Below are 25,845 nucleotides of genomic sequence, written 5' to 3' on the forward strand. Positions count from 1 at the left end.
TGCACTTTCTAAATTGTATGAACCAGTTTACTAGACTGCAATCTAAATAACTGAAAAGATCCCATCTTACTGTCTATATTTTTTCTTTTATGTACTGTGTTGTTTACATTGTAGTGTAGGTGCTTAATGTATGTTTCTTTAATCAGACAGAAGCTCTAGGTGAAGACACACATATATGTGAATTCTACCTATATATAGTCTATGTGTAACTGAAAAACCATATATAATATTGCATATTCTATGTCTATCTACTACTCAAACCTATTTCTCTATTAATTCATCCATCTATCCATCCATCCATTAATTCACTCATGTCTCCCACCTCTCATTATTTCTGTCTCTCTATTTCTCTCCTGCCTTGCTCCATCCATCAAGGTCTTTGATTTCCTTAGTGTAGGGACCTATCAGTGAGGAAGTTCCCTTTCTCAATGTTATAGATTTGCAACTGTACTTTGAGTCACTTAATAAGAGATTTGACCAAAGCTGCCCCCGCTATCAATGTCCAGTGCCACACCCAAATCTTCCTGAGTCCAAATCCTGCCTATAGTGCACTCCGCATTGTGTGCCTTTGTACCTAATACATATAATCTCTCAGTGCCCCCAAACAGCTCTCTACGACTAGAAATTGCACATGAGATATGCTACTTTAGTACTAAAAGGTGGATACATAAACACATAAAATGAAATCACAGATCTGGACACACAGACATGAAGGGACACACATAAACATATATGTAAAGTATATATTGCTATTTGTCCGTGTATTCATGTGTATTTTCATAATAGATATATATATCTATATATCTATATCTATAGATATATAGATATATATATCAATATATCTATATATCTATATATCTATATCTATAGATATATAGATATATATATCAATATATCCTTCCCCTCCTCTCTGGAAGAGGCAACACTAAATATCCTCCAGAGCTTACCTATCTTCACTCTGACACCTTCCTTCACGAAACTGCAACCTAAAGATTTAATCAACCACATACTGTATATGAGTTAGATCACTGTTAGCTTAGGAGCAATACAAAGGCCCTCAGCAGCCTGGCAACGTTTAAACTAACTTTTTTACATTTTGATTTCAGAACCAAATCTGGCAACTTTCTCAACTTTAAAAATGTAGTTTATACGAGATGAAATTTTGTTAATACAAATACAATATCTCAGGGCCCCCAGTTGGGAAAATTCCTAACATTCAGTCAAAAGATTGGTTTTCTGGGCTAGTTTAAATTTTATGTATTTCAAGGTAACCCATATCATTTTTTTTCCACGAAAAATCAGAATACCAGAAATGCTTATGGAAAAGAAGTGAGAAGAACATATAACATATTATAGTGCCTCTTCCTAGACTGGGACAACAAAAAGAAAATAGGAAAAAGTAGACTTCTGAAACTTCCTTCATTCCTTAAAAAGGTGATTACAACTTCAGTCCGAGAAAGCTATTCAAAAATGCCCCCAGTTTGCCTTCACCTCTTCTGTAATATAACTCTGCTCTCTTTTCTCTCTCAGTTTCTCCTTTCATCTCTCGTCAATATGCTGCCAATTCTTTCTAACACAGCTTGTTAAGCTCCAGGAAGGACAGATGATGATGACTTCCCCAATGTCATGTTCACCTTATATAGTCCCTACTCTATACTCTTAATATGCTTTCTTGAAGACTTTATGTGTCTGTTCAAAACTCCGAGGCATGATTCACATTCATCTTCTAGGATAAAGATCTTAATAATTCACAATCACTCTCAGGGCTGATGAAATGCTTGTCCCTCTGAATTACAACGTCAGTCACTTCTCAAATCTCTATTACTTTAAAGTGAAGAAACTGAAGCCCTGATGGTTTAAGTCATTTGACTAAGGTATGAACGTGAGCAAGTGGCAAAATCAAACTTTGTTTTTTGTTTTTTTGAGGCAGTCGGGGTTAAGTGACTTACCTAGAGTCACTCAACTATTTAAGTGTTGTGTCTGAAGGTGGATTTGAACTCAAGTCCCTCTGACTCTAAGGCTGGAGCTCTATCCACTGCACCACCTAGCTGCCTGCAAAATCAAGATTTAAAACTGTGTCTTCTGACTCCAAATTAAATATTCTCTACAGATTAGTGGCACTTGTTACAGTGTACCTTGCACCTCAATCCAGACTGAGAAGACAGGAAAAAATCAGAGGTGTGCTTTCCCCACTCAGTTTTCTAAGCATAAAAGTTACAGCTTTTCTTCCCATTAAGTACCCATTACATTTTGTTTCCTCCCACCCTCTTCCCCATTTCCCACATTCTCCTGGTTATCTCCAGGTGTTTTGTATTCTTATAAATTTTTATTGCTAAATTTCTTTTTTTTATTAAAAAACCCCAAAATGTAAAAAATTCTCTGTTAGATATTTTCTTTATTTCTGCAGTTCTGTAGCTTTTTTTTTCATTCTCACTCACTAAGAATCCTATAGATAATTCTCAGCCTCTTCCACAAAAGGGGAGTATTTATACGTATCAGTATTCCATTAAAGACTCAAGATAATGAAACAATTATTAGCATGGAGTACAGCATAATTCAGGTCCACCTTGGATCCTAGCATTTTAGCTACTAGATTTCCCAATTATACCATAGTTTCACATACAAACATAACAGAGCAAAATATTAAAATCAGGAGATCTGTGTTCAAGTCCTACCCAAGACACTTACTGTGTGACCATGGAGAAGTTCATAAACCTCTCAGAGTAGCACTTTCCTCATTTGTAAATTGAGGTTCATCTGGTACCTCTGCAGCTATTGGGAACAAAGTACTTCGTAAGGCTTAATTCATATTTTAAAAATGCTTTATTATTTCTTATTAGAAACAAGAAAAAAAATGAAACACTTCAGAGATTCTTGCACAGTCAGGGGTTGCCTTCTAGGAATTTAGAAGATGAACAAGGTGGACCACGAAAGCAAATGGAGTGATTCAAAGGCAGAAGGAAATTTTGAAAGCAATAGTGTCCTTCCGAAGACCCTTTGTTCCATCATGAAGAAGAACCACATTGATCTGATACACTCAATGGACAAATTGGTAATAATGACTGGCTTACACTATACAAAGTGTTTGTCTGAGAATAGCCCTTCAATAATTTGTTATAGGGACCTGTTAAGGCAACTTCTCAATGCTGAGAACTCAAACTCAAGAAGCTAAAATACAGATTGGATACAGTTTTGCTGAGTCAACAGGCTGTTAAAGGTTAACAAATAGCTTTCAGAAAACATTGATCACAGACCATCTTGTCTGGAGCAAACACTGTAGAGTCCAAGACTCTCTCTGGCAGCACACAGCAGAAACTTGAATTCTAAAGAATTTTCTGCTACCTTGGCAGCATAACACCAAGTGATAGAACGAAGAGGATGAAAATCGTAGAATTGATATTTATATGTTTTACAATTTGATACCATAGCTTGGCATGGCCAAGGGATTCATTTCCAGGGGGAACAGCATACTGGTAATTAACCTCTCCCTGCTTTGCTATGCTAGTCCACACATGGCAGGAAGAGTTTGTCATTGGGCCCATGATTACAGTTTGTCCAAATTGGTAGAATCTGCCAGAGTTTCACTGGCATAGCCTTCAAGAACGACATCATCACAGACAACACATACGATCAGAAAGGAAGGTGGATTGAGCATGTTACAAGAGTGAGGAATAACTGACAGGCTTATGTGCTGCCATTGTATCCACAAAACATAAAAACGCATAAAAAAAGAATTTTGGTACATGCTCCTATAAAAGAGCTGATAGATGATCACAGGCCGAAATCCCAAGGATTAGAAGACATAAATGGAATAAAATGTATATTGGCGTAGTATTTCAAAATTCTCACAAATTATCAATAATATCGACAAACCTTATTTATCACAAGACAAATTGAGGAGAGTCTGTTCTCAGTAAGACAATAAGGTTCTAAAATAACTAAACACCACAAAGTAATATTATTTAATCCATTATGTAGGTCAGAAAGTAACTAAAATTCTATTAAAAATAACAAATAATGTGCCTACTATGTATAAGTCACTGAGCTGGTGTTCAGTACAACACAGTAAAGAAGTGTGTGTGGGGAGTTGGGAGAGGTAAGGTAAGCCAAGGAGGAAAGGTCAATAAAATGGCATTAGAGACATGAGGAGACTGGTTACTTGTAATGAGGGGGGACTGTATTAGGGAAGGATTCACAGGGAGGGTGGAACTCAACATGAGCCTTGTGGGACAAAAAGAATTTGAATAGAAAGAAATAAGGAAAAAATTCATTCTAGGAATATAAAATGCTGTGTGCATGCGTGTGTGGGTGTGCCGTGCATGTGTGTGTCTGTGTACAATTCCATGAAGAGTGAAAGGTAGGTTGGAGGCAGATTTTGGAAGATATTGAATGCTGGGTCAAAGAGATGGTACTTTGTCCAATAAGAAACAAGCAGACACTGAAGATTTTTTAACTGGGGAGTGATATGATCAGACTTGGGCTTTAGTAGATGACTAGTAGGATGAATTTAAGACGAGAGAAACTGGAAGCGGGAGAACAAACAGACTTTACCAAAATAACATAAAGTATAATTTTAATGTCCAGCTCTTACCCAGTGAGTAAAGTCCCTATCTAATAAAACAGCTGAGCACAGGAATGCCACAAGGTACTGAAACCTTAGTACAACTGTTGTGATAGGCTGCACTACACAGGTGATAAAGTGAAATAGTTCTAATGTATTGCAATACTTTAAACAAAATGAAAATAGGGAGAGCAGAAGTCCTTAATGTGGGCAGGAGAAATGTTTCATCAATGCAATGCATCATTATGCGAAGCCAAGTATTACTGACCTTGCCAGCAGGGGAAAGAGGAGCAAATAGAGAGCATTGCCATGAACTGATGAGTGACTGGGGTGACTACTTGAGCAATAATGCCATGCTGACTTTGGGCCTGAGAGGTAGGAGGAAAAATGGCCTTTTTATCCCCATTATGTAACACAGTGCCTGGCACACATTAGGCACTTAATAAATGCTTGCTGACTGACAGGAATTTGCAAATGAGAGTCAATTGCTGAATGAGCAAATGAAATGAACTTGAGCAAAGTGGCCATACCTGCACAGGTGAGGAAAAAATTTCAGACAAAAATGATGCATTTAGGTGTTGCGGTTTTTTACTCTTTTTGAGAAAAAGACAATTTCTTTCCTGCCTAACGTTAGCCTCCAAATCAAGTTTAAGGTGGTTTGTTGTTGTTGTTGTTGTTGTTGTTGTTGTTGTTGTTTTAACAGGGAGGTTAGGTTCGGAAAGTCCCAGATGGAAACATAGTACATCGTACCTGTGGTACGTAAGTGAGGGCCTTTAAAGTTTGTTTGCAAAATTTGTTTGTTTGTTTCTTGGAGAAATGAATAGTAGAGAACAAAACTCATTTTAGACTCCCTACTCAGATAATTACATTATATGCAGCATCAATTCATGAATATAAAATTAATAATTGGATAAATATTAATTGCTTAGGGATAGAATGAGTAAGTATATTAGAAAAGACAACACTGCCTAAATTAAATTACTTAATCACTGTCACAACAATCCAACTACCAAGGGATTACTTTATAAAATTAAAAAAATAATAACCAAATTCATCTAGAGAAGTAAAAGCTCAAAAATCTCAAGAGAAATAATGGGAAGGAATGAAGCCCATCAGGACAAGTTTTCAAACTTTACCATGAAACAATAAACATCAAAAATACTTGGTAGTACTTGACAAATAGAGGATGATCAATAAAAGACATTAAGTATATAGGATATAAAAGCAAATAAGCAAAGGAGCCTAGTATTTGATGAACCCAAGGATCCCAGCTACTAACATCAACAATCAATATTCAACTAAAACTAGTGGGAACTTGGAAAATAGTGTGGTAGAAACTAGTACATCAAAGTTCACACGATATACCAAGAGAAGCTACATATATACGGGACTTAGACAACAAAGGGTGATATCGTAAGCAAATTTGACAAGCAAGGAAAAAATTACATCTAAAACCTATGGATAAAAGAAGAGATCATGATTAAGCAAAAGGATAGAAATTATCACAATAAATAAAATGGACAGATTTAATTAAAAATTAAAATTCTTTGCACAAACAAAACCAAAGCACCTTAAATTGACAGAGAAATAAGCAAATGGATGAAAAAAAAATCTTCGCATCAAATTTCTCTGATAAAGGTCTCATTTCCAAAATATGTAATTAATTGACATATGGGAAAAGGACAGGAATAGGGAAACAATATGAGCATACACTTTTCCAATTTAAGCAACCCAAACTACTCATCAGTATAAGAAAAAAACAGATTGCAAAGTTGACAAAAAAGGAAAATGAAAAATGTTAGAGGAGCTGTGATAAAACAGGCATTGGTTGTGGACCTGTGAAAAGGGCTAGGCAATCTGCAAAGCAATTTGGAAGTACATCCAAAGAACTACTAAACTAAAGGATATAGTGATAATTCTACTAGGTGAATGCCTCAGAAAGATCAAAAAAAGGGGAAAGGATACACAGACACACAGACACACAGACACACACACACACACACACACACAAACACATATATATATATATATATACATATATATATATATATATATATATAAATATTTCTAGTAGTCCTTTAACAAGTAGGAAACAATTATAAATGAAAGGGGATACCCATCAACTGGGGAAGGTTGAACACGTGGTATATGAATGTAATGGAAGAAGTGATAAAGGGAATGGAATCAGAGAAACCTTTCAAAATTTGCATGGACTAATTCAAAGTGAAGTGAGTAGGACTAGAAGGACAATTTATACAGTAAAAACAACATTGTAAAGACAAACAAATTTGGAAGAAATTAGTTCTGATCCATTCAATCACCAACCTTGCCCCCAGAGGAGCCAACCATAATAAAACATGCTACCTACCTCCTGGCAGATGTAATAGACTCTGGGTACAGATGGAGACGTTTGCCATTAGAAATGACTAATGTGAGAATTCCTTTTCTTGTATATGTACACACACACACACATACACACACACATTTTGTTTTTCATATCTTTCTTTCGTTGTAGTTGGCAGTGGTGGGAGACAGTGAAAATACATTTTTTAATTAAAACATAAATTTAATTTAAAAAAGAATATGACAAGAGTCATGGGTTACTATAGCATATTTTAAGTCTCTATCAATATATGCTCACAAATCATTTGTGTTTTAAGCATTTCTTTCATGTGTAGGAAATAAAAAGCTAATCTATACTTGGTCTCCACTGCATAATTAGTATCTTTCAGATCTCTTCTTGGAACATTCTATACATGAGCCATATTCACATTTTAACTCATTTCTCCAAGGGCTCCAGGAATGGAATCACAAAGAACACAAGACAACAAGGAAGAATCAGTTCCCTTTCTTTAGAGCATCTGGCACACCCAGGAATGAACTTGGTCTGTGTGTTAACACCACTTGGTTCCCTTACCTCCTGCCACCTAGGCCAGTAGGTTTATTGTATATTATATGTGTGTATCTATCTATCTATCTATCTATCTATCTATATATATATATATATATATATATATATTTTGAGTACAATTTCCATTTTCCATGATCAATTTCCAACACTACCTACTGAGTTGCCAAACAACTGGGTGAGAAAATTGCCTTCTTACTGCCCTTTCCCTATGCTCGTAAGAACACATGTAAGCATAAATAACTTGGGATGCTGACTTAGATACACCGTCAGGCATGTGCAGTGGAAACACAAGCTGTGGAAGAATTTCTCTGGATTTAAGGAACATTTCAATCTATTTCCCATCATGTCATGACACCATTCATATTAAACTGGTCTCTGATTATTCACATACCTTATCACATCAAGTGTTCCTATTTCTCTTCCTATCCTATGTTCAAACTTTAGAAGCTCTACAAATTTTATGACACCATACAGGGTTTCATTTCACAAGTACGTATTTGTGTGTGTATACTTGTGTGTAAAGAGAGAGAAAAGTGGGAGACTGAGAGTGAGGGAAATAAGTATGTAGACAAACTATAAATGGCTACATCAGCATTTCCCAAACTCAGGGAACATCTATACATTCTTGATGATAGGTATACCTATTTGCAATAGGAAGAAGAGACATTTATGAACAAAAACTAGTTCATATTGTATCTCTGTAAATGGTTTAATATGTGATCTGTGATGGTTACATATTATATCTGTGTAAATAATTTAATGCCTATGGTAAGATTAGATTATTTAAAAAGAAGTTTGTTTTTATAAACTTTGAGAAAGAATGTTAAACTTACACTGATTTTTCCTTCTTTTTAGGTGTCTCATTTTCTTATTTTTTGGCAAGTTAATGGGAACAAGAGGCTTCTTTGGCAAAATGGTTTTTCAAAATTCTCTTCTCTTAAAAATAAGATATGTGCACGGTTTGGGTATACTCTCTTTTTCAATATTTTAAAAATGAAGTACACATATGTGCAATGTAGAATAGAAATTTATCAGGAAGTTTTTTTCCTGTCTAAATTTGCTTACTATCATATGATGGTGTATTGTACGTAGCAAACACTTCGTCCGTAGAAAAAATGATTGAAAACCTTCTCTTATGGCAGTCTAGTATTGAATTAGAAGTCATAGACTTGGGTTACAGTCCTGACTTTGTCTAACTAGCCATAATTCACGTCCTCTTTCTAAAACATTTTCTTTCCCTATAAACTGGAGGGGTTAGATGAGTTAATCTATACAATCTACGAAAATTCTAATATTCTGACTTTCTTGAGTCTATAATTGTTCAGAGTTCATAAAACAGTAATAGCCCTGTAGATCGGGAAGGAATTTAAGCCAGACATTTCTAAAACAGAATTAAATATTTTTAGGGATTTTGATCATGATGTTACATGGGTCACACCAAATAAACACAATGGCTCCTCATTGATGGAAATCCTAAACCACATTAACTTCTTCCTGGCTTTTATCAAAAGTTCTCAGAGTATATTCCCTTTAAAAGAAATTTACTTGTTTGTATCATTAAAGAATAAGCAACATGAGTTAGAAACTCCTGCCTCTAGCCTTCATCAACAATTATTTCTTTTTTATTTTTAGAGAGAAATGAGAATTGCTTTTCCCTTACGCCATGATTTCAGAAAGCATACTGATAAATAATTGTAATTAATAATTAATTAAATCAACTAGAGTTACCTTTTAGCTAACAGTGGGAGAAAAACTACCAAGAATAGAGGGTACCTTTTCTGGCTCCTGGAGAGAAGGACCATTCTGAAATATAGAGATGCCTAATTTTATGCAATGTATGTTTTTATTACAAAAAGCTTGCAGTTTCTAGAAGGACCTACCATGTACCTCCTGGAAATACTGAGCTCTCTTAATGTATTAATAAAGTAATGTGATGTATTTAAAATAATTTATTGCCCCACTTTGGAGAATATGATTACTCCCTCTGTTTTGTTTTCATATATCATTTTGAAAAATGGAACAAACTTAGGTTAGAAATGGGGACAAGGTAGCAATGTACAGAAAATGTACTATAGGGAAGGAATCTGAACTAGATTTATGCTCCATCTGAGTGGATAAGTTAACAACTGGGATATGGATGGATTCACTGATCCTTTAGGTTCATTCAGGATCTACTGTGAAGTCCTACAGTTCTATGAACAAAGCTGCTGGGATGGGGAGCTATATGGAGTCTGCAGTGTGAGGATGGCCCGCTACAACTGAAAAATCATCACTAAAAACAAATTCCTTATGCCAGCGAACACAGCGTCCTCCTCCTATTCCTTTTACTCCTCCTCCTCTTCCTTGTCTTCTCTTCTTTTCTCTTCTCTCCGCACCCACACAACACACACATATACACACTTACCAGCTTGTGTAAGTCATTTTTTCACTTGTCTCTCACTCCTCCTGACCCCATTTGGGATTTTTTTGGCAAAGATGCTGAAGTGGTTTGCCATTTCTTTCTCTATCTCATTTTAGAGATGAGGAAAATGAGGCAAGCAAAGTTAAGTGATTTCCCCAAGATCACACAGCTAATAAGTATCTGAGGCCAGATCTGAATAAAAGAAGATTGGTCTTCCTGGCTCCAAGTCTGGTAATCTACCCACTGGAATTGAATATCACATAAATTCACTAGTACTGATTCAAAAACTTTGATTCTGGGTTCATTCATTAAAACTATTTTCAATCAGGAGTCTTACTTATTCACTTACAGTGACTGACAAGTGTGAAAATTCCCATCCTTAGCATTTCCTTACTTAGGAGGACCAGGTCTGTGACTGACATCCTCGAGGCTCTATCGGCTACAACCAAATACTTCTTTCTCTCAAAAGTAGTTCAGAAGTAGTCATATACTAGATGTAAGTAGGCTCAGCAAGCTGTACCCCAGATTTATTTTTAAGTAGCACTTGACTTTTTTGAATCCTGTGCCCTCATCCAGAACTGAATTCCCATGCAGGACCCAATAACAGATGTCTTCGCAAAGTACTGTTCTGCAGGTGGAGTTATATGAGGCTTGGAATATTGGCAGCATTGACTGTACTAGAAAAGTGGCACAGGCAGAAACCAATACAACATCTTGGGGTAATGCCATAGCACACAAGGGAACAAGTGGGCACAGGCATTTTTAGCTACTTCCTATATGTCATACACTGTGCTAAGTGCATCTGTAGTAGGAAAAAAAGACCAGACATTGTTTTACCTTCTCTCTGGGCAGATAAGCCTGAGGGAGAGTATCATAATATCACCAATGCAGAAGTATACAAAATGATCAGAAAAACAAAGGAGACACAATGAGTCAGTACTAGTTCCATCTGTTTCTTTTTTTCCACAATGAGATTTGTCAGTATAAACAGTTTCATTCTGTACCCTATGTCTCCATTTCCTTTCTCTCTGTGGCATAGGTCCCAATTCACTTCAGTCTGCCCTGAGGAAAACATAATTAGAATGAGTCTGATGGCCACCCATCCAATATACCTCTGAGTGTAGCAGAGTGAGGACACACTTGGAGAAACTGCCCACATCGGTGCTTTCTGCAACTTTTTAAGGTTTTCTTTTACTCTGACACAACCTATATGTGGCAGAGAATAACGGCACAGATCTATGCTAAACCTGAATGGTCAGTAAGCTGTTAATAGCTTGTATTTCAGCCATTAATTCTACCAAATTAAACTTTCAAAAAAAAGAGCTTTCCGTCCCCACAGATTAAATTATTTTGCATTCACTCTTGCCCTCTGAAGACACATGGCCTTGACTTTCTTATCCTCTACAATAATACTAGGACATCTGAAAAAGTACTAACCATCCATGTTTTGTTTATTGTTCAATTCCAAATAACTGGACATATTGAAGGTTTTCTGTGGGCAAGGATTTGCGTCAAACTGATTGTGTCAAATACCAAGACGGTGAGTGGGTTCATCAATATTAAGGAAAACTCTCACAATAGACCTAAGGTACATTTGTGTACACAGTGTGGTATGTCAAAAGTCATGCTACCTTGACAATCAGCCCTGCATTCCACACCCATTTCTGACCCTGTTTAATATTAATAAAATCTTCCTTAAATTTATTCTGCTTGACAATGTATTATAAGGACTTTATTTCTCTCTTTTCTTGTCGAGTAGTGGGGAAGGGTAAGGAAGTAGGAAAGAAAATAGATTCTTATAAACTGAAAAAAAATCAAATAAAGAAATATAAAGTCCTCTTTCAGCCTCAGTTTTTCTCCTCTAACACAGGCACCATCATGATGTAGGACCCTATTACTTCATGCCTGGACTATTTCAACAGACTATGGGTCACTTTGGCTTAAGACTCTCCCCACTCCAGTCCTTTCTCCACTCAGCTGTCAAATTGATTTTCCTAAAGCACAAAACCACGACATCACCCTGCCCCCTATTAAATAAACTCCAGTGGCTACCTCTCACCTCCAGTATGAAATAAAAAACTTTCTATTTATCATTCCAAGCCATTTACAACCAGGGCTCCTCTTACCTTTACAATCTTATTAGACTTTACTTCCTCTTTCTCCTTTCCCCCCAGTCTCTCCCCTGCCCAATTGGCACCCATCTTGATTCAGACACACCCATCTCCTAACATTCCTTACACAAGGACACAAGACAGTCTATCTCCAGTTTCTGGGCATTTTTCAATAGCTTCCCCTATGTTAAGAACACTCTCCTTCCTCATCTCTACCTCCTAGCTTCCTTGTCTTCTAAAAATTGTACTTTCTACAAAAAATCTTTCTTGACCCTCCCACAATGCTGGTGTTCACTTCTGCTGATTATCTCCAGTGGCTCCTGTAAAGAGTTAGTTTGTACATAATTGTTTGTGTGTTGTCTCCCCAGTTAGACATTGAGCTAGGTGAGAGATTGCCCTTTTCCCCACTTGTATCCTTGGTGCTGATCACAGTGCCTGACACATAGTAGACAATTAATAAATGTTTAATGATTCACCGACTGCTTCTTATTTGCAAAATACAAATAATTATATTTGAATTGATTGTATCACAGGATTATTCTAATGGAATAGATATGTGGATTATTTACACTTCGAAGTTTTCATTCGATCTGTTGGAGCTAAGTTTGGCTCACTTGATTCACATGTTTATTAATAGTAGCATCCTTAGCCCAGTTTTCATTTTTGGTATTCGGAACGTAGCAAGAAACTGACCAATGTGGAATGAGGAAACACGAACATTCCTCATGATCCACCGAGAACACTTAGGGCCCAACACAGGCATCTAAGAACCTAAAGGACGGATTTGGAATATGCTTGAATATCAGACTTCTTCAGTGCTATTTTGATGCTCCTGAAATTATGTCTATTGAATGAACTAGCTAAATCTAAATGTCCTATGAGTTGGTCGGAAGTTAGCTGCTCTGAAAGGGAACGCTTTTATATCATCTCTAGGCTAATGCCCTGGTCTATTTCTTAGTTCCAAGCTTCTTCTGGAACCCCATTCTTTTCCCTCTTGATGAGAAAAAAAGTTTTGAAAAGGAAACAGAATTTAAAGGGGAAAGTTTAAATGATGCAAAGACGCCTCTTGCAAAAGGGATACTGTTGAAAGGACATACTGAGCTCAGAATGCAGGTTCAAAATAACTTGGTCTCATTTGAAATGTCATGCTTTTTCTTATGTCTGATAGTCTCTTTTACAACCCATTTCCTCAATGTCCAGCACAAAATAAACCAAGCAAACTTATCAGTATTCATAAAGTATCTACAGACTAGAACATCCTCAGTGAGAAACCAACTTGTAGATATGGGACGTAAAGAAAAAAGAAAAAGTTTGGGACAAGAAGATGGAGTTACCCATCTTAATTAATGTCATGTACCCCTAGCCACCACGATTAAACACATTGGGAGACATTAACCCCAAGGTCTTCTTGAGAGACTTTTTTTTTGTATTTATTAATGTACTTTCAATCTGGGCATTCTACACAATAAGGAAGCCTTATTCAAATCTAATAATAGGCCAAGGCCATCTCTGGGGAATATAATGTAGAATAGAATGTACCTACAGTACAGGTGCCAAGAATAGTACAGGATTCTTAGTCCAACCTAAATATAGGATGGTGCAGACCTCAGGGAGTTTAGAAAGGCGAGTAAAATACTATCTGCTGTACAGGTACCGAATTTGATTTCTTTGACAAAGCTTTTCCCTAACAAATACTGAGATGAGGTACTGGTAATAAAGGAACTGGATATTATGAAGTGTTATTCCACTCTGGGTCAAATGGTGGTGGGAGAGGCTAAGAAGAAGTGGAGAGATTTGCAATATGACATGAAATGTAAATGACTAATGTAAACAGAGAATTTAATAAAGAGTCTATGTAGGAATTTATGGTCAAACCAAGGATAATTAAAATTATTCATCTACTTACCTCCCTTGCGGGCTGATCAGTTTATTAATTCTCTATTAATTATTAATTATTAATTATAGAATTATCTATTATTATATTATATTATTATATCTATTATTAATTGCATTTCAGTGAGGCAATTGGGTAACGACAGTTAAAAAAGAGAGACAGTGGAACAAGGGGGACTTTAGAGAGGGGAAGGTGGGAGCTATTCACTGTTTAAACTCTGTAGACACTGACAAAATTAATTGGCAACGTTAAATCAGTGGCAAGGATTTTATTAGTCTTTTACTCATTTAAAATAGTTGCCATGGACCACCTCATACTATGTCCCAGGCAGACTGAATTGTGTTCAACTCTGAAAGTTTAGCAAGAAGCAACAAGTGTATTCCACTTGGCCTCTCAGCCTAATATAGAGAAACATCTCAGTATGGTAGGAAAAGAATTATTTAAAGTCGAACATACCTGTTTTCAGAAGCGACTGCTCCTGGGGACTTATACAGCAGTTTTCCTGCTGAAGGGAACAGGCAGACCAGCTAAAATGTAATGCTGGAGAATTTCCTCCCTGTTGTTCAGACTTAATGCTGTGTTTAAAAAAGAAAACAAGAGAACAAAACCATCTTCAATGTCTGAATATGTAGAGTACTTTGGATGTGTGCTCTCACTCTTCTTCATTAAATATATCACAGGACTGGATAGAATGAAAATGAACTCTTTTGAATGTTGTCAGAGAGGAAATCTTAGATCAGATGATCTCAGCTCTACCTCTCATGTCTTTAAGACTCATTATAATTTTTATAATAATACTTAGTATTTATGTAGTGTTTGCTATGTGCCAGGTACTGTACTAAGCACTTTATAATTATTATCTCATTTGATCTTCATGACAATCCTGGGAGGTAAGTGCTATTATTACCTCCATTTTCACATGTGAAGAAACTGAGGCAAATGAAGGTTAAGTGACTTGCCCAGCATAGCACAGCTATTAACTATCTGATGTCAGATTTCAACTTAGGTAATTCCTGACTTCAGACTCACAATGTTTATGTTATAACCAGCAGAAGGACCAAAAGGGGAAAGAGTCCATACTGCTTCTCTAAATACTGAGCAGGAAAGACTAAAAAAATGTATTTGGCTTTAAAAAAAAAAAGGGCCTGGCACATAGTATTTCTTTAACACGTGCTTGTTGACTTAACATTATAGCACATACTAACTTACTGCTAAGACTACCTAGAGCACCTCCCTTGAGATATAAGAGCTTCTTAAGATTGGCCAAAGCTCCTTACTAAAGTATAACATTTCCATGGCAGAATTTACCCATCTATCAATCAACACTTATGAGCACTGTAAAGACAAAGACAAAAATGTTAAACACTTTCTGCCTTCAAGTCGCTTACATTCTTGTAATGGGAAAGACAACATGTCTATATTATACAAAATAAATACAAGGCAGATTTTGATGGGAGTGTATTAGCAATCATAGGAGAGGATCAGAAAATACTTCATGTAAAAAGACAGCAGTTAAACTGAATCTTTTTTTGGAAAAATATTTGTTCTTGATGTCTTCTTTTTACATTACTTAACTTTCTCCCTATATTCCACTCCTTCCAAAAAATAATTTAACAAAATTTAAACTAGAATAAACAGGTGAAGAGAAACATCAGTCAGAATGATTTAAACATTGACAGAATTTGACATTACATCCAATGTTAAACATCTAAGGATGTGTGCCCCCTCTGCACCCACTGACATACCTCTTTGAAAGAAGTGAGGAGAAAGTGTCTACTAATATTTCCTCTTTGGTGACAAGCTTATTCTTTATAATTCTGCAACCTCATGTTCAACTGTTTTGTGATGCCATTCTTATCCATATTATGTGGTAGTTATTCTTGTCATTATTATTACCGTAATCAATGTGTATATTGTTATGATAGTTCTGCTTGATCTACTTTACATCAATTCATGTAATTTTCTACATGCGTCTCTGTATTCATATTAGTCACTTATTACAAAACATTTATGTCCGAAAATTTACTTAGGCATGATCCAATCGATGGATATTATTTTTTTCCTCGTTCTTTACTACTACAAAAAATTGGTGGTCTAAATATTTTGGGTTCCTTCTTTTTTGTCATAATGATCTTCTTGTGACACAGGCCTAATAGGAGAATCTCTGCGCCCAAGGGTAGGAACATTTTAGTCACTTTACTTAATTTGTAAAACAGTTATATTAACTCCGAAATTTGAGATGAATTTTACAGGAGGACACGGATTCTAAGAGGTGAAAGCGAGAAAGGAATGAATTCCAGGCAAGGGTGACAAATAGCAAAAAGTCATGGAGATGGGACATACAGTGTTTTGTGTGTATCTGGAAAGGTGAGTAGGGGGACCCAGATGGATAAGCACTACGCAGCATTCACCTGAACGTAGCTTAAGAAAGCAACCTAGAATCTTCCTAAAGTCCCATTGCCGATTCCAACCCAACACCAGGTAACCTATCATAATCCTACAGCCACCAACTCTCAACCAGGAGGAAATCCTGTAGCCCAGGTGGTATAACAGGCAAACACCAACACCTGGACCTCCCAGTACCTCAGAGAGGGCAGAGGAACCAGTGGAAACCAGTTCAGAAAACCACCAGGTGCCTTAGCACTCTACAGCAAGGGTAGCATTACAAGTGCAGCACCCATCTACAAGGAGTGGAAAAAAGCTAAAGGAAAGGAAAATCAGGCAACCTAGAATTGCCTGAAAGTTTCAGCCTTGCTGATTCAAGCCCAACACGAGGTAACCTGTAAGAACCCTATAGCCTCCAATTACCTACATAAGAGGCCCCAGCACACAAAGCCAGTGACCAAAACCTAGCCTCCCAACACAAGAAGCTTTAGTCAGTGCCCTCTGTTTCCTAGCAGGGGAGCTCAATCTCTTTAAAGGCCATGGAATAAAGAAACCAGGAGTAAAAAGTAATGTACCATTGATTCATACTATGACAAGAGTAAAGATCAAGATAGAAATTCTGAAGAGGACAACGTTGTCAACAAACCCACATCTGCAAAATAGAAAGGGAATATGAACTTGTCTAAAGCCCAAAAAGCCTTCTTAGGAGAGCTCAAGGAGGATTGTAAAAGTTTAATGAGAGAGGTAGAAGAGTCCTTAAAAAATACAATTGGCCAATTGGAAAAAAGGTACACTGAAGAAAACAAATCCCTTAAAAATACAATTGGCCCAATGGAGAAGGACGTAAAAAAACTGAGAAGAAAACAATCTGTTAAAAACTAGAATTGGACAAATGGAAACGAATGACTCTATGAAACAGCAAGAATCAGTCAAATAGAAACATAAAAATGAAAAAATACGTGAAAACATAAAATACCTCATCAGTAAAACAACCAACCTAGAAAAGTGACCCAGGAGAGACAATTTAAAAATTATTGTACTACCAGAAAATAAAAATTAAAAAAAAGAACTTGGACAGTATCTTTCAGGAAATCATAGAGGAAATCTGCCCGGAAGACCTAGAACCAGAAGTTAAAATAACTATGGAAAGAATACACCGCTCCCCACTTGAAATAGATCCCAAATTAAAAACACCAAGGAATATAGTAGCAAGATTCCAAAATTACCAGAAGAAAGAAAAGGTGCTGCAAGCAGCCAGAAAGAAACAGTTTAAATGTCATGGAACAACAGTCAGGATTACATAGGACCTTGCAGCTTATACATTAAAAGACCGCAGGTGTTGGAACATGATATTTCATAAGGCAAAGGAGCTTGGATTGCAGCCAAGGATCAACTACCCTGCAAAACTGAGCAGGATTTTTCAAGGGAGGAATACTGGACTTCCAAAACTTCCTCATAAAAAGATAAGAGCTCAAGAAAAAATTTGAACATCAAGTATAAGATTCAAGAAAAACATAAAACGGTAAAGACACAAAATGTTCTTAATAATGGCAGAATGTTCATATCCCTACAATGGAAGATGACACTTGTAACTCTTGAAAGCTATAGTGTTATTACACCATGTTAAAGGAGTATACATAAAGGAGGTGGATATTAGTTGACTTTGATATAATGATAAAAAAAATCTAATCAAGTGGGTTAAATGGATCCAAGTAAGTGGATTATTCTGGTCTTGGAAAATGTGCTGAGAATGGAGGAGGCACACAAGGGTAAGTTACATTACAGAAAATGACAGAAAATCCTATTACAGTAAAGAGAAAGAAAGGATGGGGGTGAGCACTGTTTGAACCTTACTCTCATCAAATTTGGCTCAAGAAGGGAATAACATAATCAGTTAGGTATAGAAATCTAACTTGCCCTGTAGGCAGTAGGAGGGAAAAGGGGAAAGAAAAGCCAGGTGAGGTAGAAGGGTGGGAAGAATCAGTAAGGGCAAAGGGGAAGAAAAGGGAAAAAGATAATAGAAGGGAGGAGACACTGGAGGAGGCAGTGGTCAAAAGCAAAACACTAATGAGGGGGGGAAAGGAGAAAGGAGAAAGAAAAGCATGAACGGGGGAAAAGGATATAGGAAAAGACAGATAGTAATCATAAATGTGAATGTTGAATCACTATCTTTTTCTTCTCTTCTACTGACTTTTGTTTCATCTTTCTAATGGTTCCTCCTATTGGTTTTAACTTTTACTTACAACTTCACTAATGTGAAAATGTGTTTAATAGGAATGTAAATGTAAAGCCTATATCAGATTTTGTGCCGTCTGGGGGAGGGTGGTGTGGAGGAAGGGGGAGAAAGTTTTAAACTCAAAAGCATACGGAAGTGATTGTTGATGAATCAAAATACATTAATAAACTTTAAAAAAAAAGGTGAGTAGGCCAATATGGCGTTATTGCAAATATCTAAAAAGAGGTATAATAGGTAAGATGCCTTTAACGATAAGAAGCAGTCAGCTTAGAGATCTTTAAATGCCAACAAGTTGTTTGTGATAGAATCACCTTGGTGGTTCTATAAAGAATGGATTGAAGAGAGCAGAGATATGAGACAGGAAGATCAATTATGAGGCTGTTGCTACGATCTAAATAAGAAGTGATAAGAACGTGAATTAAAGTAGTGTCTACATGAATGTCAAAAAGTACATATATAAAAGAAATGTTGTAGAGATAGAAGTATCAAGATTTTACAAGTCAGATTGTAAGAGGGGAGGGGCGTTACATTGTCCCCTCTCTCTTTTTTAATAATTAGCATAGCACAGTGTCTGGTTAATATTAGGTGCTTGATAAATGTATACTGAATGAATCAGTGAACGAAACTGTAGGGAGTGAGCAAAAGGAATAAAGGATTAGACCAACCTGGGTGACTAGGAGAATACGGTGCTACCACCAATGTCCTAATTCTGTCCTGGGCTACATTCAAAGAGGTGAAGCTTCCAAAAATAGTAAAGTGATAATCCCACAGTACGTTGCCCTCATCAGACCTCATTTGGAGTACCAGATTCACTTCTGGACACCATGGTTTAAGAGACACTAAAAAGCAAGTGAATATATAGAGGAGGGCAATCACAATGGTGAAGGGCCTTGAGTCCATGTTATATGATTTGATTGAAAGAACAGAGCAAATTTACCCTGAAGAACAGAAGACTTGGTGATGGTGGTGACAGTAGGAAAGGTAACATTATTGTTTTCAAGTATTTAAGGGGCTGTCATGTTGAGCAGGATTAGACTTCTTCCATTCTCAGAGGGTAGAACCAGGAGTGATAGGTAAAAGTTACAAAAAGGGCTATTTAGGTTTGGTATCAGGAAAAGCTTCCTGACAAATGACAACTGTCCAAAAGAGTAATGGCCTGCTTAGAGAGTACTTGCCACCTTGATAGTCTTCAAGATAAAGCCTAATAATTATTTGTGGGCATTGCTTTCACATATATATGGAACTAGATGTCTCTGAGGCCCTCAGCTGAACTGCTCTCAAATTCTGTAATGTTATGCTTAACTAATACTAATATGATCCCAGCCTTCAAAAAGTTCATAATATTGTAAGGTATACTGAGGTTTGCTGAGATGAGAGCTTAGCCACAAAGCCTTCCTTGTTACCAAAGGTGATGGTGATCTCTCCCTCCTCTGCCCTCTTATAACATTTAATGTATGACCACATATATGACATTTCTCATATATAGACTTATTTTGTCCTTCAATGTGCACACATCTCCCCTAAATTCCTGGAAAACAGAAAATACTGCAGGGAAACAGCAATAATCGACAACTATCGAAGGAAGGTGTTTCTTCCCTTGGGCACTATCTGAACTACAAGCTTTTGATATTTCATAGTTTCAATATTAAACTGTACTTCATTCCTTTTGATGATATTCTTGAATGTTTGAAATATGTTTTTCTTTATTATAATTTAGACTATGCCAAAAACTTCTTGAACATTCTCTTTTGTGACACCACATCTTTGCAAGGCTGGGTTTTTTAGCAGTTGCTGTGATTTAAAAAAAAAAAAGCAAGCACCTAGCCAAAAAAAATCAACATAAAACAGAAAAGTGACCAAAACAATTCTAAGGTTTGAAAAGCTGTGCAGTGTCCAAAACGCAAAAGAATCCCATTAGTAATTATGGTTCTTTAACAATGGAATAAAATTTTCTTTTCTTTCAATTTATGTGCCATTTTTTCAAATAGCTGCTAAGTTATTAAGTTAATACTTATTAAGTTGTTGGGACTTTAACTACTTAATGAAAGTAATCCTTGGCCTCTCTTTTGGGCAAGGGGTGCCATAAAAATTTTTGCTGAGCCACTAAGAACACCATGAACTTAAAAAGGTTAGGAACTTCGGGCATAGTGGATAGAAAGGTAGAGTGTTCAAGTCCAGGAATACACACACAATGGTTGTGTCATTATGACTCTAGCCAAGTCCCTTAGAAAATTTTCTAAGATTTTAAGTTACAGAAAACATGCCAACCTATATTAGGAGAGGGAGTTTCCTCATCTGGGAATTATATTTACAAATGAAGTTACAAGTCACCTATCGATTCCAGGATTATGTAGATCATATTGAAATATAAAGGTAAGCAGCAATATAATTGAGTCAACTTATTTAGTAACTTTTTTCATTTATATGAATTAATTTTAACGTAGGAAATAGCACAACAATGTTTGGATGGTCGCTAACTGTCCATCAGCCTACTTTATCCATGTCAATTTTTCTCTAATTAGTGTCCATTCTAAAAACCTGATGTAGTCCTAGTTTGGACTGTCTTCTGTTTTCAACAATCAACATTTTATCTTTCCCTTTCCCTCTCTGAACAATTCTACCAACAGTAAATTTCCTTTTCTTCACCACTAGGATGGGAGAAAGAAAAGGAAAAGGAAAAGGAAAAGGGAAAAAAAGGAAAAAGGGAAGGGAAGGGAAGGGAAGGGAAGGGAAGGGAAGGGAAGGGAAGGGAAGGGAAGGGAAGGGAAGGGAAGGGAAGGGAAGGGAAGGAAGGGAAGGGAAGGGAAGGGAAGGGACAAAAAGATGATTCTGTCAGGTGGCAGGAGACAATAGCCAGAAGGAGAAATAGACATGGAAACATCAGAATTTGTATTACGAATCTGTACAGGGACCTCATGGGTAAGGAAGCTCCCTCTAGTAGTGCAGGTTACTACCTTCTCTGCAATTTGTTTACTCCCCTCTTCTCAGCGTCAGAATTTGAACCTAAGTCTTACTGGTCTAAAGATGAGCCCTTTAACTTCAATTCTATACTACTTCTCACTGACTACGACTACTGCTGAAGAGTTTCTAGTGGTTCTACTCCCCAATATGCTTACAGTGTTTCTATACAATCAGTATAGTGGAGCAAAATAGAGCTGTTTCCTGGCAGCCAGAAGCCAGAGGTTCTAGTCCTGACTCTAGCAAGTTCTGTGGCCTTCAGTGAATAAGTACCTTCTCCTTTCTGGGCTTCAATTTTCTTATCTACATAAAATTGGATTTAATGATCTTTAAAGTTCCTTTTATTTCCTACATTTCCATGAATCTATGAATTCACAGAAGTGCTACCTGGTAGCATACATTGTGGTTTCTACAGCAAGCCCAGAGAGGAAACAAGTGTACCCTGCATGGCATAAGTATCCTGTCATCTGCTATAGGTCCTCATGGTGGCATGGGACCTTCCCAAAGATAAGTCCACGTATGGTGACCAATACCTTCACAAAAACACAGCATACCAATTCACCACTGCTGCTGAAGGAAGATTCCCAAAGTAACCGACATGAAGAAGGAAAGCTGAGAGAGTCAGAATAGCATTGTCAGCAAGGGTCCTTAGGAATACTTCATCTGTAGACATTCTTCTTTAACTCACCATGGGGTAAATCAGCATAGTTACCTCCATTTCACAAATGAGAAACTTGAAACTCAGATTTACTAATTCTCCTGCCCAAGGCTACATAACAAAGGAAGGAGTAGAGATATATTTACACCATCCTATTCCTTGATGTGAGCTTTTAATCTGGCCCCTCTCTTTGTCAAATCTGGATGTCCTTGATTTTATTAGCTATGAGAAAGAGTCCTGTCTTCTTTCCCAACCTTCCCTCTTCCTGTACTCCCTGTAGCTCATTCCCCTCCCCTCCCAGCTACAACTTATCCCTTTCTTCCCCCTTACAAAGTATTGCTTCTCAATTCTGATGATGTATCAATAACTGGAAAGCAAAATGCCACAGTTAGCAGTGCTACTGCACTGTGACCAATCGTTTTCTAAATTGATTCAAAGGACTGTATGTGCATAGTGAGTTGAGCTGGATCTCAGGAGCTGCTGCAGGCCAAAGGAAATAGGCATAATAGGAATAGTTTCAAGAGTTGAAAGGAAAAGGGAGGGGGGTGTCACGGCACACGCCCCTGCAAGATGGAAGAGACTGGAGGAGAAGATAAAAAAAGAAAAGAACAAAAAATAAAGACACCATTGGGAAAATGAAACCACATTTGTGCTACTCTTTCTGCAAGTGTGGTTTGGGGACTGTGGGAGACCGAGGTACAATTTCTATATGAGAATATTTCAAGGGAGGAAAGTAGACAGGCAGTGCTGTATAGTGGAAAGAGCACTGAATTTATACTCGGAGGGCCTGGGTTCTTGGCCTCATTTTGCTACTAACCAACTATGCGACCTTGGGTATTTCATTACCTTTCTCTGGACCTCAGTTCCCTTATCTGTAAAATAGGCTTGGATTAGCTCTCTGAGATCCCTCCTAGTGCTAAATCCTATAATCCTTAGATTTAAAAGAGTTGAGAGGTAGACAACTAGAAAAATGATTAAGATCCAGAGACTTTGAGGGAAGTTTAATGACTGGAAATATTGCAGAACTAAGATGTTCCTTGTTCCTTGAAATATATTATGAGCAATCCTAAACAGTGACAATATGTTTCCAATAAAAGGAAGGTCTAGAAAATGATGGTTGGGACTAGGAGATGGTTCTGCTTTCTAGCAGAATACACCCAGTAGAGAAAAGCCTTACATTTACCCAAGAAGGTTAGTGTTTCTCTCCAAAGGATAAGCTATAGCTGAAGAAAGGCAAGATAATCTCCTTCACACTGTTGCAATTCTACCCATTTTACTTAACAAGAGAGGCTTCTGTTGGTGAGTTTTCCAGATCAGCAATCAGCTTAGTCTTAGGAAATCTTCTCTGCCCATAAAGAGACCTCAGAGGTCTCTTAAGCTGATATACTTAACATTTTATTCACTTAATGAATGGTGTCACTGTTGCCAGCAAGTCCTGCTAGTTGAGAGAACACTTGTGACAATTGGTGGAACATTCTGCAGCCTTTCCTGTTTTCCCCAGGTAAGGAGTTACAGCTTCCCAAAGGTGAGGTACAGGAGCCTCAGTTAAGGTCCCCAAGACATAACCCATGGTCCAGGGAAGCTTTAAGACTTTGAGTTCATGTAACATGAGCTGAAGCCTCAGGATATGACCAAAGAGGGTTAGTTTCTCTCTCTGGTTCTCACTTAGGCATGGACGTAGTACAAGAGAAAGAGCGCTGCACCATCTTTATTTCTGGCTACATCTACATTCCCGGACTTAGCAAATATTAAGTGCCTAATATATGCTTGACTGACTGACTGACTGACAAAGTAAGGAAGACATGAGTTCAAATTTTGCCTTGGCCACCTGCATTTCTTTGTGTCCTTAGTACATAGCATAGTGCCTGGTGCTTACAATAAATGCTTGTTGACAACTTTCTAGCTGTGTGACCATGAGTAACTGTCACTACCTCTAAATCTCGGTTTCCTCATCTATAAAATGAGAATCATTTCTACCTCACAGTGTTGCTGTGTGGAATAAATAAGTGAAACACACTTTGTGAACCTTAAAGCACTATATAAATGCCAATTACTAACATGGTTTTTGTTCATAGTGTTATTCTTCCTGTCTACCTCAGCTCCTCCCTAGAGTTTTACTTCAGGAAAATCTCCAAGTTAAAACTTAGAAATACTTCATATCTAGATTTCCCCAAATGGGAATTGTAGGGTCTTAAACTCCCACACTGAAAGTGCAATATACGTATTTAGTATGGGACAGACTTTATTGTACCCCCACAGAAAATACATAAACAAAACAGGACTCATAGCAAACTAAGGACAGATAGAGAAACAAATAAACCCTCAAATAATCCCTTGGGATGTTACTAAACATTGTGAAGGTGCTGAAAAAGCACTCTTTCCATGAATCCAAAGCACCCAAGCAACTTAGGACAATAGCAAGGTTGCCAAGGGTCCAAAATGCTTGCTCACCTTTCTCTGCCCTCCAAATATCCTTTCCACTTAGCGTGGCTTTAGCCTTTTACCTGTACAATGATTCTAGGTTGGTGAGCCTCTCTATTCCCTAAGAAGCATGCTGTTGAACTAATCTTTTCTCTCTAGGAGGCTGACTCGTAAATGTTCAAACTCAGGAATTCTTGAACCTGGTATTACTTCTGAGGCAAGTGCCGAAATTTGCGCTGTTCAGAAAAATCTCCTTTCTCACGTTAGATAGCTAGAACCCAGAAGGTTGATACTTAGGAAGTTCAATATCTTTCCTCTTCCACAGAGGAATTTAGTATTCACAAATATTGTCTGTGAACTATTTGTAAAGTTAGCAGGCCCTTTCCCACATACTTCTGCCACAAGAGGTAGCATATCCTGAAAGCTAATGTCTTCATTAGTGGGTTCGGGGTGAAGGGGAAGGGAAAAAATAGAAATTCCCCCTTACTCCTGGATGTACTATAAAAAAAAAGAAAAGGGGGGCAGCTAGATGGCGAAGTGGACAGAATACCGGCCCTGGACTCAGGAGGACCTGAGTTCAAATTCAGCCTAAGGCACATAAAACTCACTAGCTGTGTGACTCTGGGCAAGTCACTTAACCCCAATTGACTCATAAAAAAAGAAAAGAAAGAAAGAAAGAAAAAGAAAAAAAAAGAAAAGGAAAAGAGACAATCTTGAAAAGTGGGAAAGCCCCTGAGATGGTCTCACAGCTCAATGTATATAGACCATGAAGGGAGGCACAAGTCTTGTGATGAGAGTCTAGTTTATAACTATCAGTCTTCTTGGAAGCTTCCACAATCACTAGTAAACAATCAGAACTCTTAATGTCCTCTTAGGAGGGTGCCAGACTAACTGTACAGAAAAAATCCTCTTCAAAGGCTCTACCATATAATCTTCTCAACATAATTAGGGAACACATTAAATTGATCTGTATCTCCCTTCATCAAATCCCTTTAACATAAATTTTTATAGTACCTTCAGATTCACAAGAGAGGCAGAATGACATAGTGAATATGAGTCTCGCATCAGAAAGACCTCAGTTCATATCTTATCTTTGATACACATATTAGTTGTGTGACCATAAACGAGTAACACCTCTCTCTATGATTAACTCTCAAACAAGTTGCTGATTTACAATTGTGAAGAAAGTTTCTATCCTAGCGGTATGCTGTTCTCTCCCCGAACCTTACTATGATTCAAGGGCTCACTCATTTTTTTCACCAGATCACTGCTTCCTCTCGACAGTAAAGTGCAAGTTGTCCTCTCCCCC

At 37.3% G+C, this 25,845-nt stretch overlaps 1 protein-coding gene across 14 annotated transcripts in view; it reads right to left on the reverse strand.

Annotated features, from left to right (window-relative positions):
• Positions 1-25,845, reverse strand: part of RBFOX3 (RNA binding fox-1 homolog 3) — a 1,090,709-nt gene that overhangs the window by 389,593 nt on the left and 675,271 nt on the right. For 10 of the 14 annotated variants that reach the window (XM_078155837.1, XM_078155841.1, XM_078155835.1 and 7 more), the window contains one exon: positions 14,335-14,453. The exons of the other annotated variants lie outside the window; for them this stretch is intronic. The gene's annotated coding sequence lies outside the window, so the exon portion shown is untranslated. The remainder of the gene's footprint in view (positions 1-14,334; positions 14,454-25,845) is intronic. 14 annotated transcript variants of the gene reach the window in all.

Source organism: Phascolarctos cinereus, unplaced genomic scaffold, assembly GCF_003287225.1.
Source record: "Phascolarctos cinereus isolate Bilbo 61053 unplaced genomic scaffold, phaCin_HiC Scaffold_5;HRSCAF=322, whole genome shotgun sequence".
NCBI classification, from domain to species: Eukaryota; Metazoa; Chordata; class Mammalia; order Diprotodontia; family Phascolarctidae; genus Phascolarctos; species Phascolarctos cinereus.